Here is a 16,175-nt window from a genome sequence, read left to right on the forward strand (position 1 = left end):
CCTTCCTCTCTCCTTCTCAAATCTTCCTTTCCTATATCCATCTCTCCTATCTCCCTCCCCCACTTTGTCAATTTCACCCTCTCTTATGCTCTTTGCCCCCTCCCAGGCTTCCTCTCTTTATCTCTCCCCTTCCACTTCCCTTCTCTTCCCTCTCATCTCTCTACCTCCCCCTCCCTCTCCTGTCTTTCTCCTTCTCTCTCTCTCTCTCTCTCTCTCTCTCTCTCTCTCTCTCCCTACTCCTTTTCCTGTCTCTCTCCCTTTCTCTCTCTCCCTCCCTCCATCCCTGGCTCTCTCCTTCTTCCTCTTCCTCTCCCTCTCCCTCCCTTTCTCTCTCTCTCCCTCTCCCACTTTTCTTCTCTCTTCACATCCCCTACCTTTTTTTTTTCTTTTTGCAGTGGTAGGAATGGACACCTTTGCTTTGTCCAAATTTGAAGAGAAAGTATCAATCTTTTACATTGAAGTATGATGTTAGATGCAGGTATTTGCAACATGGTCTATACCATGTAAAAGTTTTCCTTCATTGAAGTTTGGACTTTTCCTATGTGCTGAAAGATTTATTTACAATGGATATTAATATTTAAATACGTGAAAGTTTCAAATTTATTTAGGCTTGTTTCTTGTCCCAGAATATGATCTATATTGGTAAATGCGCTGTATAAGCTTGAAAGGGCAACATATTCTGAGAGGGAGAGGAGACAGAGAGAGAATTCAGAAGTATACAGGGACTAGCCGCTGCCTGCAGTGCCAGCATCCCATATGGGCACTGGTTCGAATCCTGGCTGCTCCATTTCTGATCCAGCTCTCTGTATGGCCTGGGAAAGCAATAGAGAATGGCCCAAGGCTTTGGGCCCCTGCACCCGTGTGGGAGACTCGGAGGAAGTTCCTGGCTCCTGTCTTATCAGAGCACCTCTGGCCCTCGCGACCATCTGGGGAATGAACTAGCGCATAGAAGACCTCTTTCTGCCTGTGCATCTTCTGTAACCCTGCCTTTCAAATAAATAAATAAATAAATAAATCTTAAGAAATAGTATACAAAAATATACTATATAAGGGATTTGAGAGATTGATTCATTCATATGAGAACTTCAAAAAAAGAGAGCATTTTATATTTGTCCATGTCCATTACACATCAGACGGAAGCAACTTAGTTTCCATGTTCTCTGAGATTTCAGTCTGGCAGGAATTCAGAACTAGAACTGGAGGCGGAAGCATTGCTCTGGGAACTCAGAGGACAGACAGCAGGCCTGAGATAGGATGCACTAGGGAGGCCACTTGGAAGAACGCTGAGGATATTCTGAATAGTGAGCAGTGGCGAGTCAAGCACACAGTGAAGGGAAAGAGAAAAGGAAATCATGTGCCCAGCACAGCTCAGGGTACAAGAAGATGTCAATGGATTTGAAGGACAGCTGGCAACACAACATGTGAGGATGGCAGGCCAGGAAGGGCAGACCATGGTGGGACTGGGCAGGTGAGACAGGGCAGGCTAGGAGGCAACGCAGCGGCAGCTCACGGAGGAATGAATTGTGTGTGGAAGGATATTTGAATGTTTGGGTGAGAGCGAGAGTGGTCTCTGCTCACTGGGGAGGACCCTCAGTATTACCAGGAGGGACTGGGGCTGGGAAGCAATGAGGATGGAGGTGGGTAAAGAGAACTCCAGGCTTGTGGCCAAGCAGCCTTAGGGACCTTGGATTCTCTAATTTGCCTTCCTTTCTCCATTGTTGTGACTCAGCTCTCCCACTACCCCTAGAAGTTCCTGGTCCCTATCATTGTGTGGGTGCAGGCTGGAGAAATGCACCTGAGAATTCATAGTGACCATCTCACTACGCCACCTGCTGTCCATGCATCAGAGGCTGCTAGCTGCGTGGCGCGAAGATTCAGATAAAGGGGGCCCGCAGCTGCGCAGAATAGAGACCCCAGGGGTAATACACAGGCACGAGGGCAGTGGGCACATGAAGTGAGCACCCTGGGTAGCAGGGTAGTGGTCTCCGTGCGGTGGACTGCGGTTAGTGGGGGAAACGCTGAGGGCGGCTGGGTTGGAAGATGCAGTCGGTGGCCTGGGACCTGCGGCTGGTGAGCAGCGGTCGGTGGGCGGGAGGACAGCGGTCAGCAGTATGGGTTTCGGCTCAGGGCGGAGAGCTGAGGGCCCCGGAGAGCAGTGGGCCAGGTCCCGCGGAGGGCTGCAGGCTGAGGGCCCTGGGCTGAGGGCTGCGGCGGGTTGGGTTTCGCGGAGGGGATGGGCACAGGACATAGGGCCGCGGCCCTCTGAAGGACGCGGCGGGCGGCGGGGTAGGGTCCGCGGTGGGTTGAGGGTCACAGAGAGCTGTGGGCTGTGTCCCGTGGTGGGCGGCGGGCAGAAGGCCGAGGGCGGCGGAGGGCTGGCGTCCGCGATTGACGGCGGGCGAGGGTTCGCCAGGGGCTGCAGGCTGAGGACCGCGGAGAGCGGTGGGCTGGGTCCCGTGGTGGGCGGCGGGCAGAGGACCGAGGGACGCGGCGTGTTGAGGCGTACGCTGGGCGAAGGGCTGTCCCGCGGTGGGGTCCGCGGTAGGCTCCGCGGCAGGCTCCGCGGCGGGTTGAGGGTCGCGAAGAGCTGAGGGCTGTGTCCCGCGGTTGGCGGCGGCATGAGGACCGGGGACCGAGGGCGGCGGCGGGCTAGGATCCGCGGTTGGCGGCGGGCTGTGGGCCGGGGGCCGAGGGCTGCGGAGGGCTAGGATCCGCGGTTGGCGGCGGGCTGACGGCTGACGGCCGGGGACCGAGGGCGGCGGCGGGCTAGGATCCGCGGTTGGCGGCGGGCTGAGGACCGGGGACCGAGGGCGGCGGCGGGCTGACGGCTGACGGCCGGGGACCGAGGGCGGCGGCGGGCTAGGATCCGCGGTTGGCGGCGGGCTGAGGACCGGGGACCGAGGGCGGCGGCGGGCTAGGATCCGCGGTTGGTGGCGGGCTGAGGGCCGGGGACCGAGGGCGGCGGAGGGCTAGGATCCGCGGTTGGTAGCGGGCTGAGGGCCGGGGACCGAGGGCGGCGGCGGGCTGAGGGCCGGGGACCGAGGGCCGAGGGCGGCGGCGGGCTAGGATCCGCGGTTGGCGGCGGGCTGACGGCTGACGGCCGGGGACCGAGGGCGGCGGAGGGCTAGGATCCGCGGTTGGTGGCGGGCTGAGGGCCGGGGACCGAGGGCGGCGGCGGGCTAGGATCCGCGGTTGGCGGCGGGCTGTGGGCCGGGGACCGAGGGCGGCGGCGGGCTAGGATCCGCGGTTGGTAGCGGGCTGTGGGCCGGGGACCGAGGGCGGCGGCGGGCTAGGATCAGCGGTTGGCGGCGGGCTGACGGCTGACGGCCGGGGACCGAGGGCGGCGGCGGGCTAGGATCCGCGGTTGGTGGCGGGCTGAGGGCCGGGGACCGAGGGCGGCGGCGGGCTAGGATCCGCGGTTGGCGGCGGGCTGTGGGCCGGGGACCGAGGGCTGCGGCGGGCTAGGATCCGCGGTTGGTAGTGGGCTGAGGGCCGAGGGCCAAGGGCTGTGGAGAGCTGGGATCCGCGGTTGGCGGCGGGCTGACGGCCGAGGGCCGAGGGCCTGGCGGGGGCGGAAGGCCAGAGCCTGAGGCCCGCGGCCCGCGGCGCGCTAAGGGCCACAGTGGGCGAAGGGCTTGGTCTTACCAACTGTGGTGGGCGAGGACCTGCGGAGGGCGGTGAGCCGGCCTTATCGCCAGTTTCTCCGCATCCGCACACGTGTTGGTGATCTGTGCCAGATGTGAGTCGACCTTTGGTTAATCGTTTCTAAAGCACAGTATCTCCTCATTTCATGGGGGAAGCTGCATCTGCATATTCTAAAGCAAGGGTTCTGTTTGGGATGTGTGTGTTCCTAGTTAAACTGAGAAGCTATCAGTATTCATTTGAAATGTCCAGTGATGGAATCTTTTACTTTATTTTCACCCGTATATACAATATTGTATCAATTCTATTTACCTTGAATTTATTTATTTATTTTTTTAAGGTTCCTATGATGGAAACTTAGATTATTGAGTTTAGGTATTCTTTTTTTTAACTTTTATTTAATGAATATAAATTTCCAAAGTACAGCTTATGAATTACAATGGCTTCCCCCCATAACTTCCCTCCCACCCGCAACCCTCCCCTTTCCCGCTCCCTCTCCCCTTCCATTCACATCAAGAATCACTTTCAATTCTCTTTATATACAGAAGATCAGTATTCTTCTTTTCTAAGATATGCATTAAGATGTAGCCTTTTTTTTTTCCTTCTTCTTCTCTCACTACAAGATGTTTCAAGCTAATTGTGTTCCCTCCCTGCCAGAGCCTAGTGTCCATGGTTTGTTCATGGGGTCAAATTTGCTTGTGCTGAGGGGGTATGAAAAAGCTGTGGGCAACAGATGCACACATTGCTACTGTAATGTCTCTTGGTTGTCTTGTCAGCTGACAGAGTAAGGAAACGTGTGCATCTTAACACACATATATACAGGTGTGTGTTTCTGCATACATCCATACACATCTAAATTAAAGTATACATGAGCTCTTACTACTGTCTGCAGGATTCCATGCATTGGGGTGCTTATTCTATTTGTGCATAGCCTGTCACAAGAGTGATAAATTTGGCTCTGTTTTATTTTATCATTTAATGCAAATATATTCACAGTGGTTTCAGAATTGATAACCCATGTCCTCACTGGAAAGAGCTTTACTAATAAAGCACTGTGCTTGTGTAGAAATCCTTTGTCCTTTAGATGCAGAATCTCACTTTATTCCCTAAGTTAATTAGGCCATCCCCTTTCCCTCTTTCTGCAGAGTTTATATCACCTTTGTAATAGAGTTATATTATTTTGTTTGTGTTCTTCTCTGGGAGCCCCTATCCTGCAAAATATTTTTTAGAATTTTATGTGCATTTAGATTCACTCTTCATGTTAAAGGCTTCTGTAGTATTTCCAAACCAGTACCATTGCTTCCATCACTAGCCAGTCATGTGAAACAGTTTCACAGTCCTAGAAAAATCTCCTGTAATTCAACTACCAAACATTGTCTCTCTAAATCCTTTGATAACCATCTGTTTACTATCTCTAGTTTCTTGTATTTCAAAGTGTCATATAAATGCATTTTGAACGTATGTAGTCTTCTCAAACAGGCTCATTTCACTTATCGATATGCCTTTAGGATTTGTGAAGCGCATGTCACAGTTGTTTAGGTTTGCTGTTCCTTAAGGACTAAAGTAATTGAATATTTTTCAGGTGATTACTGGACTTTGATATGACTTCTTTAAATAAGGGTCTTTATTTTTTTTTACCTATTTTTAATTTATTTAATGTTAGAATTGTAAAGATATTTTATATATTATGAATGATGGATCCTTTATCAGCCCCATAATCCATAAGTATTTAATCCTATTGTTTGCATTGCCTTTTTACTTTTTAATAGTTTGAATCACAAAAAATATTTAAGTCTGATTAAGTTTACAGTATCTTTTTTAATGTTATTGTGATTTTTGTGTCACATCTTAGAAAACCATAGCTTTGATTAAGGCTATGAAGATTGGTTGTTCTCTTCCACAGATTTTGCTGTTTTAGTTCTTACACTTTGGCATATGATCTGTTCTGAGTCAGTTATGTTTAGCATGTGAGGAAAATATTCACTTTGCTTGTGGATATAAAGTTGTCCTACCATCTGTTGAAAAATATCTTCTGTATTGAGTAAGATCAGATGAACATAAATATATGGATTAAATTTTCACCCTCAGTTCTGTTCCATTGACAGGTATAATCTATGCTTATATCAGTACTGGAATTTATTGATGACTATCACTATTAAGTTTTGAAATGAAGAAGTTGAATACTCTTTCTTTTTTCCAAGATTGCTTTGGCTGTTTTGGTTTTCTTGTACTTTTTATGAATTTAAGAATCATTTTCTAAATTACTGCAACATAAATAACCTTCTGGGATTTTTATAGGAATTGCCTAGAATTTATAAATCCCTTTGGAAAATATTGCCACGTTAACAATATTAATCTTTCTGATAAATGAACCTGGGACATGTAAGAGAGGGAGGAGATGTACAATTTGGGACATGTTCAATCGGACTTGCCCCAAATGGTGGAGTTAGAAATGTGCCAGGGGATTCCAATACAATCCCATCAAGATTGTGTGTACCAATGCCATCTCACTATTCCAAGTGATCAATTTCAATTCACAATTGATCACACTGATAGGTCTAAGAGTCAAAGGGATCACACAAACAAGACTAGTTTCTGCTAATACTAACTGATAGAATAAAAAAGGGAGAGAATGATCCAACATGGGAAGTGGGATACACAACAGACTCATAGAATGGCAGATGTCCTGAACAGCACTCTGGCCTCAGAATCAGCCCTTAAGGCATTCGGATCTGGCTAAAAAGCCCATGATAGTATTTAAGCATGGAAAGCCAAGACACTCTGGCAAAAAAAAAAAAAAAAAAAAAATGACCCAAATGAAAGATCTCTGTGAGTGAGATCCCAGTGGAAAGAACGGGCCATCAAAGAAGTAGGTACCTTTCTCTGAAGGGAGGAGAGAACTTCCACTTTGACTATGACCTTGTCTAAATAAGATCGAAGTCAGCGAACTCAAGAGGCTTCCATAGACTTGGAAACTCATGACTAGAGCCTAGGGAGATTTCTGATGCCATAAACAATAGTGTCAAATTGTTAAGTCAACAACAGGAGTCACTGTGTACTTACTCCTTATGTGGAATCTCTGTCCTTAATGTGTTGTCCAATGTGAATTAATGCTATAACTAGTACTGAAACAGTATTTTACACTTTATGTTCTGTGTGGGTGCAAACGGATAAAATCTTTACTTAATATATACTAAATTGATCTTCTGTGTATAAAGATAATTGAAAATGAATCTTGATGTGAATGGAATGGGAGAGGGAGTGGGAGATAGGAGGGGTGTGGGAGGGAGGGGAAGTTATGGGGGGGAAGAGGCCATTGTAATCCATAAACTGTACTTTGGAAAATTATATTTACTAAATAAAAGTTTTTAAAAAATTAAAAAATGATTTTTTAAGTTTTCTCAATTTTATTTTTATTTATATGGAATAATTTTTGTATATACATATATATAAATATGCAGTACAGTATATTTTTCCATGCTTGCAAGCATCATATAATAATCATGTCAGGATAATTATGTTATCCATCAGTCATCCCACACATTTATCATTTGTTTGTTGTGAGACTATTTCAAAGCCTTTTCTAGCCCTTTTAAATATTCAGTATACTGTCATTAACCATAGTCACCTTATTGTGTATTGGAACACCAGAGCTTATTCCTTTTATCTAATTGTGACTTTGTACTCACTGACCAACCCTTCCTGATCTCCTCTTCCTTTTCCCTTCCCCAGTCTCAGGAAACCACTCTTCTATTCTCTGATTCTAGAATAACTTTTATAAGATTCTACATAAGAGTGAAATATTGTAGCACATGTCTTTCTGCACCAGGTTTATGTTACTTAACATAATGTTCTTTGGGTTAATCCATATTGTCCCAGGTAGCAAAGTTTCATCCTTTTTATGACTGAATAGTATTCCATTGTGCATATATATCACGGTTTATGCATTCATCCATGATGGTCATTTAATTGATTCTGTGTCTTGGCTATTGTGAATTGTGTTGAAATGAAGATTGCCGTGCAGGACCTCTTTCACACCATGATTAGAATATATGAGGACACTTCAGAAAGTTCATGGAAAATAGAATTAAAAGATAAGTTAATTTTTTGCAAAATATTTTAAAGTCAGGTATGTTTTTCATAATATACATTTTCAAAGAACTTACTATATTTATCTTGTGTACTCAGTAGTAGGATTGCTGAATCACATGCCAGTGCTATTTTTAATTTTTGAGGACACTTCATTCTCTTTTTCATGATGGCCATACTAATAAGATGTCCATTTTCTCTATATCTTTGCCAGTACTTGTTATCTTTGATTTCTTTGATAATAGCCATTCTAACTTGGGAGAGGTGGCATCTCATTGGGGTTTTGTTTTATATTTCCCTTATGGTTAGTGATGTTGAGCACTTTTTACTATACCTGTTGTCCAAATACATATCTTCTTTTTGAAAAATTTTTGTTAAGACCTTTTGCCCATTTTTAATTGAATGATTTGGTTTTTGCTATTGAGTTGTTTAAGTTCCTTTTGTATTTGGGATATATAGTTTGTGAATATTTTCTCTCTTTAAATGGGTTTTCATTTAGTCTGCTGATTATTTCCTTTATGTGCAGAAGCTTCTAAGTTTGATGCAGTCCCACCCATCATTTTTTTCTTTTACTGCCTGTGTTTATCCATTTCAGTACACGTATCTTAAAAGTATTTTGTTACGTTTATTCCTACACGTATTTTTCTTTTTGATACTATTTTAAATAAAATTAGTTTCTGAGTTTTATTTATAGATTGTTGATAGATAGTGTATAGAAATTAAATTTAATTTTTATATTGATCATAATACTGCCACCTTGTGGAACTTTTTGTTTTTGGTTCTAATGATATTTCAATGGAGTCCATAAAATTTTCTAAACACAAATTCATTTTATTTAGAATTAGATATACTTTGCCTTTTTTATTGTTAACACTGTATATTTATTTTTCTGACCTAATTGCCCTTACTGCAACTCTTAGAACAATGTTGAATAGAAGTGGCAAGAAGAGACATCCTTGACTCATGTCTTACCTTAGGGAAAGTGCTAAAGTTTTCAAGATAAGCATGTGATGCTACATGGATATTATAGTGTGCCCTATTTATTTATTTATTTATTTTAAAAGATTTATTTATTTGTTTGAAAGTCAGAGCTACACAGAGAGAAGAGAGGCAGAGAGAGAGAGGTCTTCCGTCTGATGGTTCACTCCGCAGTTGGCTGCAATGGCTGGAGCTGTGCCAATCCAAAGCCAGGAGCCAGGAGCCTCTTCCGGGTCTCCCACGCAGGTGCAGGGGCCCAAGGACCTGGGCCATCTTCTACTACTTTCCCAGCCATAGCAGAGAGCTGGATCGGAAGAGGAGCAGCCAGAACTAGAACCAGTGCCCATATGGGATGCCGGTGCTTCAGACCAGGGTGTTAATCCACTGCGCCACAGCACTGGCCCCTGCCCTATTTGTTTTTAAAGTTGTATTTATTTGAAAGACTGAGTGGCAGAGATGTAGGATGTCTTCCATTCACTGCTTCACTGCCTAAAATACCCAAAACACTTAGGGCTGGGCTCAATTGGAGCCAACTGCTAGGGAGCGCCATCTGGGTTTCCTGCTTGGGTAGCAAGGACTCAAGCTGTTGACTTTCAGGTGCATCAGTAGGAGGACTCTAGGTACTTTAATATGGAATATGGGCAGACCAAGCAATGCTTTGCTCTCTATGCCACAGTGCCCACCCCTGGATGCCCTGTTAGGTTAAGAAAATTCTTTTCTAAACCTAACAAGCTGAGTTTCTAAAATCATGACTATGTTTTGGATTTGACAGACTTTTTTCTCTATATTTTGTTATGATCATGTTTTTTTTTTTAAATCTTTGTTGATATTGTATATTATATCAATTGGTGTTGCATGTTAAACCAAACTTACCTTCTTGGGATAAATTCCCTTAGTCATAATATATCATCATAGTTACGTATTTCTTGGGTTTTCTTTTAGCGCTCTTTTGGAGATTATTTGCCTCTATTTTGTATGGCCTATAGGTTTGTAATTCTCTTTTCTTGTAATGTTATAATGTAGTTGTATTTCTTCCTTTGCTTTCTTCTCTTCCTTCTCCTCTTCCCCTTCTGTCTCCTTTTTCTTCTCTTCTCTTCTACTTTTTAAGGAGTTTGTGAAGTGGTAGAATTCACCTGTTAACTCATATCTTGGACAGGAGATGGAATCCTAACAAGAGTCAACGAATGTGAAAGGAAATTCTTCTCCATCTGGACCTTCAGTTGTGACCCTTCCTTGATCATCATCCACATATTGAGTCCTGAACAAGAGAAGCCATGAGTAAATTGTGTGTGGTTTAGAGTCACTAAGCTTTGTTATAGATTTTTATGCAGCGATAAATAATGCATCTGATTTTAAATGTAATATGGTATCATGGATTTGATCCTGAAATAGAAAAATTATATTAGGTGAAAACCTGGTAACATAGGAAGAAATTGTATAGTTCAGTTACTGGAAATGTATCACTGATAATGTCCCAGTTTATTAGGAATACACTGTTTCTATGTAATTTATTAGCACTACATAAAGGTAAGGATAAATAAAACACTCTGTGATACTTCTGAAACTTTGTGTGAAGCTAAAATTATTTTGAAGTAAACTTGTTTTTTAAAGATGTTAAATCATTACAAAATACTCCCCTAAACATGTAAATAAAAACCTCAACCTCAAAAGATGAATGGGCATGTCGGTAGAGAACAGCAGAGCAGCTTTCCACTTCTTTCCTCTGCTTCAAACACAGTGGCACCTGCTTCAGGAAGACACCATCAAGGTCCTTGGACTCTCTTTCTGGTCTTATTCCTCATTACACTGTAATGCAGTCTCCACTTTGTGAGTCATTAATCACTTCTTATTTTAAAAGAGTTGTTGTTCTTTTTAAGATTTATTTATTTATTTGAGAGGCAGAGTTACAGACAGACACAGGGAGAGACAGGGAGAGGTCTTCCATCTGCTAGTTCACTCCCCAAATGACTGCAGTGGCCAGAATAGGGCCAATCTGAAGCCAGGAGTCAGGAGCTTCTTCTGAGTTTCCCACGTGAGTGAACAGGTCCAAGCACTCTTAGGCTGTCTTTCAGTGCTTTCCCACGCTGATAGCAGGGGGCTGGATAGGAAATGGAGCAGTAGGGACTCAAACTGATGCCCATATGGGATGGTGGTACTGCAGGCAGAGGCGCCAGCCTGTCCTTAACCACTTCCTATAAGATAGGTCCTTGTGCCTCACATCTCTCAAGGCACCATTTTCAGACATTGTCTGACAATGTGTCTGCAGGACTCAATATAGATTCTCTGGAAAACACTGCTTCTGGAGTTGAGAATTAGAGATTATGTCAGTTATAGGTACCATAAATCATATTTTCCATTCAGTTTAGTGTTTTCTGATTTAAAAAATCTACAAGTTCTCCAAAGACAGCTGTGCATTTAATCATTTGAGAAAACTCTGTGATAATCAGCAATTTCTTTTTCATTCTACAGATTCCATAATGAATTCTTTGGGACTTGGTATTCTATTGATACCCACATTACTAGATTATATTATCTTTTCTAAAGCCTAAACACCGCACAATAGGTATTGTTACAGTAGCAGGTAAGTAATATTCAAGTAGCTAAAGATATGTTAATATGGTAGTTGAGACACATACGTGCATGCATAGAAGTGAAATTTTGACACCATGTTTTTGACAGGTTAAGACAATTACATGATTGAGAATATGCTTCACGTAGTTGGAAAGTTCTTATGCATAAAAAATGGTTTTTGTCCCAAGTGTTTGTGGCTTGGAAGGATGGTATTCAATGTGATGATGTTAAAAGGTCAGGGGAGGGGTGAGGGCAGTGCTGTAGTGTAGTGGATAAAGCCGCCACCTGCAGTGCCGGCATCTCATGTGGGCACCAGTTCAGGTCCTGGCTGCTCTACTTCAAATCCAGCTCTCTGCTATGGTCTGGGAAGTCAGTAGAGGATGGACCAAGTCCTTGGGTCCCTGCACCCTCATGGGAGACCCAAAAGAAGCTCCTGGCTCTTGGCTTCTTATCTGTACAGCTCTGGCTGCTGCATCCCACTGGGGAGTGAACCATCGGATGAAAGACCTCTCTTTCTTTGACTCTCTTCTCTCTGTGTAACTCTGACTTTCAAATAAATAAATAAATCTTTAAAAAAAAAAAAGGTGGTTGGAACTTTAGAAGGTTGATCCTAGTGGGAAGTCATTGGAAGTGTTGCATTCAGAATTAAGGTAGTTCTCTCAAGATTTGGGGGAGTTCTCAAGTGAGACTGTCATTACAAAGAAGTAGGTGTGGCCCCACCCTGCTTCTGGCTCCCTGGCACCATGTGATCTCTTTCTAGCATACATGTCTGTAGTGATGACAGCCATCATGATGTGATGCAGCCTAAGGGACCTCTCACAAGAGCTGAAGCCATGCTGGTTGGACTGTCAGGCCCCAAAATTGTGAGCTAAATAAACCCATTTTCCATATACAACATTGTGCCTGAAAAAATGTTTTGTGATAGCAGTGGAAAATGGACAAATTCAGAAAATTAAAACCACCTGAAAATGTGAAAGTTGCCTTTACATTAGGTAAGGAGCAGAGATTGAGAGAGGAAAAGCCTAGAATTTCTGGAATGGAACACTCCTGATCATTTTGGTGAGAGATCAGAAGGTGAGGAGACTAGGAAATGATTCTAAAACATAAGTGAGGATTCTGTTGGAAATTGTAATAAAAGCTACACCTGTTAACCGCTGCAAAAAATGTGGCTACATTGGGTCCATTCCCTAGAGATTTTGGAAGGCAGAATTTAAGCATGATTCACTGGTTTTTGGAGGGAGTTTCAAAACAGCAAAGTATCTGTTTGTTCAAGGTTTATGAGTTTTATCAAAAACATTTTCACTTTATGAATCTTTTCACATCAAATTAGTAGATGTGAATTTTCTTTGCCAGGTATTGCTATAATAAAGGACCTTGGGCTTCAATACTGTATTCAAAGAATGACAAGACTGGATTTATGATAATATACACATGTTTGTATGTGCATATATATGTGTATTTATTTATAAATCCCTAATTATATTCTATTAGAGCTTTCGTAATTAATCAAAATTTTTCTACACATAGAAGGAAACATATACTACACATGAACTACATACTTTGTGGCAGTTATGTACTGAAGGACAGAAGCAAGATAATTCCAAAATTTGAAGTGAACATTAGGTTTTCCAGGAAAACAAATGGAGGAGATAAGCCTTACTGTATTTTTTCCTTTTTGATGAAAATTTGTATTTTATTGTTAGAAATAGAAAGCTGTACTTAAATTAATTCATGATGTAGTAATTTCATCAAATACAAACAATAAAATTCATAGGGAATGCCAGTTGAGTCTACATTGAGTGAGTTAACATATTTATACATGTCATTTCCTGTATCTCTATTGGGTAGTTATTTGTCTTTTGATTTTTGCTTGATCATGTCATGTAAGCCTTCTCTATTTTTTGGTTAGGGGTAAGAATAAGGGGATGAAGGTCAAGTACACCAAAATAGCTTTTATCTGTTTCTTTGTCTTTTTCATCTGAGTTGCACCTGTAATGCAAGCATGGGAACCACGACTTGGTGAAATAATGATGATGCATGGCAGTTCAGCCTTCCTGGGAGCTAGCATGATTACTCTCTCCTATTTTTATGCTGATATTAAGAATGGCTTGATGAAATGGGCCACCTTCTTCTTCCGGACTTTCAGTTTCATCTTTTCCACTCAGGAAGCTCATCAATACCTTTGCTGAACAACAACCTGAGAATTCTTTGGAAATAAATGAGTCAGTAGCAGAGTTCATGACATTGTTCATATCTCTCACACATTATTGTCCTTTACTGTTTCAGGTGCAATGTCTTGTAAACCATTGTTTCACATAGTTTTCAATGTTTTATTTTTAGCATAGGTAAGGCATATTCAGTCATTATTAATTTTCCTACAACATTTTTGTTCATTCCTCAAACAATAATTACTGTAACCCTGTTATTATAGTTCCAGTTGGAAATATCAAGGTGAATGAGGCAGGAAGAATGGAAGTAACAATCAAAGGGAAAGACATGTGAACTGCCATTTGTAACACTGAAGAGGAAGTGAGAATTGTTCTATGCACAGGTTCTCTAGGAGTCTTTATATGGGTCACCCACATGTATGTTAAGATGAATGTAAAATATAGTATCTCTGTCAATTAGTATATACACAATTGCCTCACTTTATTGAAAAAGTCCTTCTGTAATCCTAAGATCATAATTCACATAAAAATAAAATATTGATATTAACTCATAAATGAATTCATAGATATCTTGCCATTCTGATTCTGCTTATTCTCAATAATAGCTGATCCAGAGTCAAGGAGATCATCACATCCCCATCTGTGGCAGGAAGACTGAGAGCAAGACGCATTTCTCAGCAAAAGGGGCTGCACCATTGGCTTGTGCTCTCCACCTTTGCTACTGGCACATATTCTGAACAGGTTGATGTAAGTGATCTTACTGAAACACGATAGGAGAGGATTCTAAAATAAGTTCATCAGTGTGTAGACTAAAAATAATATCATGGCCTGCCACTGGATGACAGAGATTACTATAAAATTTGGGGAAAATGCAGTTACTAAAAATGATGAAGTAGTGTAACTAATAAGCATTTGAAAATATTTATCTGGAAAGACATATTAATAGTGCTACATCTTTTCAAACAAAAATTCCCTTGGTTTAAGACATAAAAGTTATAGATAATGAATAAAGAGGTTCATATGAGAGGCAGCATGGTTCATGGCTCATTAGAGATTCTTTAAGGTGATTTAAGCAAGGGGAGGCCAGATAAGCGGCTGTGGTGGGATTCAGGGTCCATTACCTGTCCTGAGAGAAGAAATGAGCAAAAGAAACATGTTAGTCTTCACCTTCAAATCTTCAGATTGAAAGAGGGTTAGAGTTTGTTGGAAAGCCGACAAAAATATAGGTGGGTAGTTTGAGAGATTCATTAATTCATGTGTGAAATCCAGTGTGAAGGAGAATCATCTGTGTTGCTCATTGTCCACTCCATGTGGGGCTCTCAGGAGAAGAGCACAGACACAGTTTCCAAATTCTCAGATTATCTTAGCCCAGTGGGGATTCAGAAGACTTAACCACATCTGAATTGTAGGGAAATGGGATGCATTTGAAGTCCACAGGAAAGGTGTGGGACCTGGGAGAGGATAGATAAGGAAAGCCAGTGGGAGGAAGAACATCAAGGATATTCTGCAGATTGTGCAGTGATGCATCAAGTGGAGAGGAGAGGGAGTGAAAAGAGTAAACCATGAGTCATGGCATAGGTCAGGTCATGAGAAGAAACCAGTGGATTTGAAGGACAATTGAGAAACATGATTTATGATGATGGCAGGAGCAGGAAAAGGAGACCATGGTGCAATTGGGCAGGTTAAAGGGCAGATCAGGGGATCATACAGGATCATACGGGGCAACACACAGAGGGATGCATTGTGTATGAAAGAATATTGAGTGGGCCTTTCTTCTTTAAAATATTAACCCAGATCATGAGGTTTTACAGTAGGGGGGGGGAATGTTCCGTGCCCTGGGGAGGTACTTGGACATTCCTAAGAGGAGTTGGGTTTGGGGAGGAGCAAGGATGGAGAGGAACAGAATGGTGAAAGATGTTGGCTGTTTCTGTTCACCTTCTTTCCTCCATCTCTCAGACCCATCCCAACATGTAGTCCCCTGTCCTCTTAGTTTTTTGCAGGTATATATGCAATTCATTGATCAGAACATCCAGTATGGATACCACCTCATGGATATGCACACATGGGGTGCTGGAAGCAGCCTAACAGGATGTGTAGACAAGGGGTCAGTCTGCAGCTGCACTTGGAAGTGACATGAACATAGCAAAAAAGGAGCTTTTGTTGTATATGTGAGAAGCAGTGAGTGCTGGGCAAGCTTCTATGGGCGTTTCTCCATACAAATATGCTCATCCATCTGTCTCTTTGTGTCCTCTTTTGTATTCTTTGATATTTTCATACAAACTTCATGATTTTCTCATGTATCTCAGAGCAATAAAGTGCATTTAGGGTTTTTCCCTCTATCATATGAATCATTTTACACTGCATATGAAGAATAGTTGTTCACCTAGCTTCTTATTGATGGAATGTTAATATTTAAGGTATCTGTTTTCTTAGTAAACCAATGTCATTACTCCACATCATTAAGCCTTTGTTTGGTCATTTCTGGATTTTAATGTCTCCTCATTTCAGGGAGGAATTGCCTCTTCATGCCGTTAGTAAAGGGTACTGCTTGGGGTGTTAAGCTTTCCCTGTGAAATCTCGGTAATTGTTTTAGGATATGTTAGGGTATTAAATATTTGAGAAATACAGTTGCTTTGTATTTGATTTGTTTTGACTATCTTTACAACATTATACATTTTCTTCTTAATATGGATAATTTGATTTTTAAGTTTCCTATATAATTAGAAA

The 16,175-nt window shown here is 42.4% G+C and overlaps 1 long non-coding RNA gene across 5 annotated transcripts; it reads left to right on the forward strand.

Annotated features, from left to right (window-relative positions):
- The first annotated feature begins 345 nt into the window (after positions 1–345).
- LOC149122942 (uncharacterized) lies at positions 346–15,904 on the forward strand. 5 transcript variants are annotated; one of them, XR_016217274.1, is made up of 5 exons: positions 346–2,070; positions 9,866–9,994; positions 11,179–11,290; positions 14,054–14,195; positions 15,439–15,904. It is a non-coding gene; the product is annotated as an uncharacterized LOC149122942 (long non-coding RNA). The 5 variants fall into 5 exon arrangements; XR_016217272.1 differs by lacking the exon at positions 346–2,070 and adding an exon at positions 3,025–3,739; XR_016217276.1 differs by lacking the exon at positions 346–2,070 and adding an exon at positions 3,025–3,136.
- The last annotated feature ends 271 nt before the right edge of the window (positions 15,905–16,175 follow it).

Source organism: Oryctolagus cuniculus, chromosome 12 (assembly GCF_051225735.1).
Source record: "Oryctolagus cuniculus isolate XC-2025 breed Fujian yellow rabbit chromosome 12, ASM5122573v1, whole genome shotgun sequence".
In the NCBI taxonomy this organism is placed as follows: domain Eukaryota; kingdom Metazoa; phylum Chordata; class Mammalia; order Lagomorpha; family Leporidae; genus Oryctolagus; species Oryctolagus cuniculus.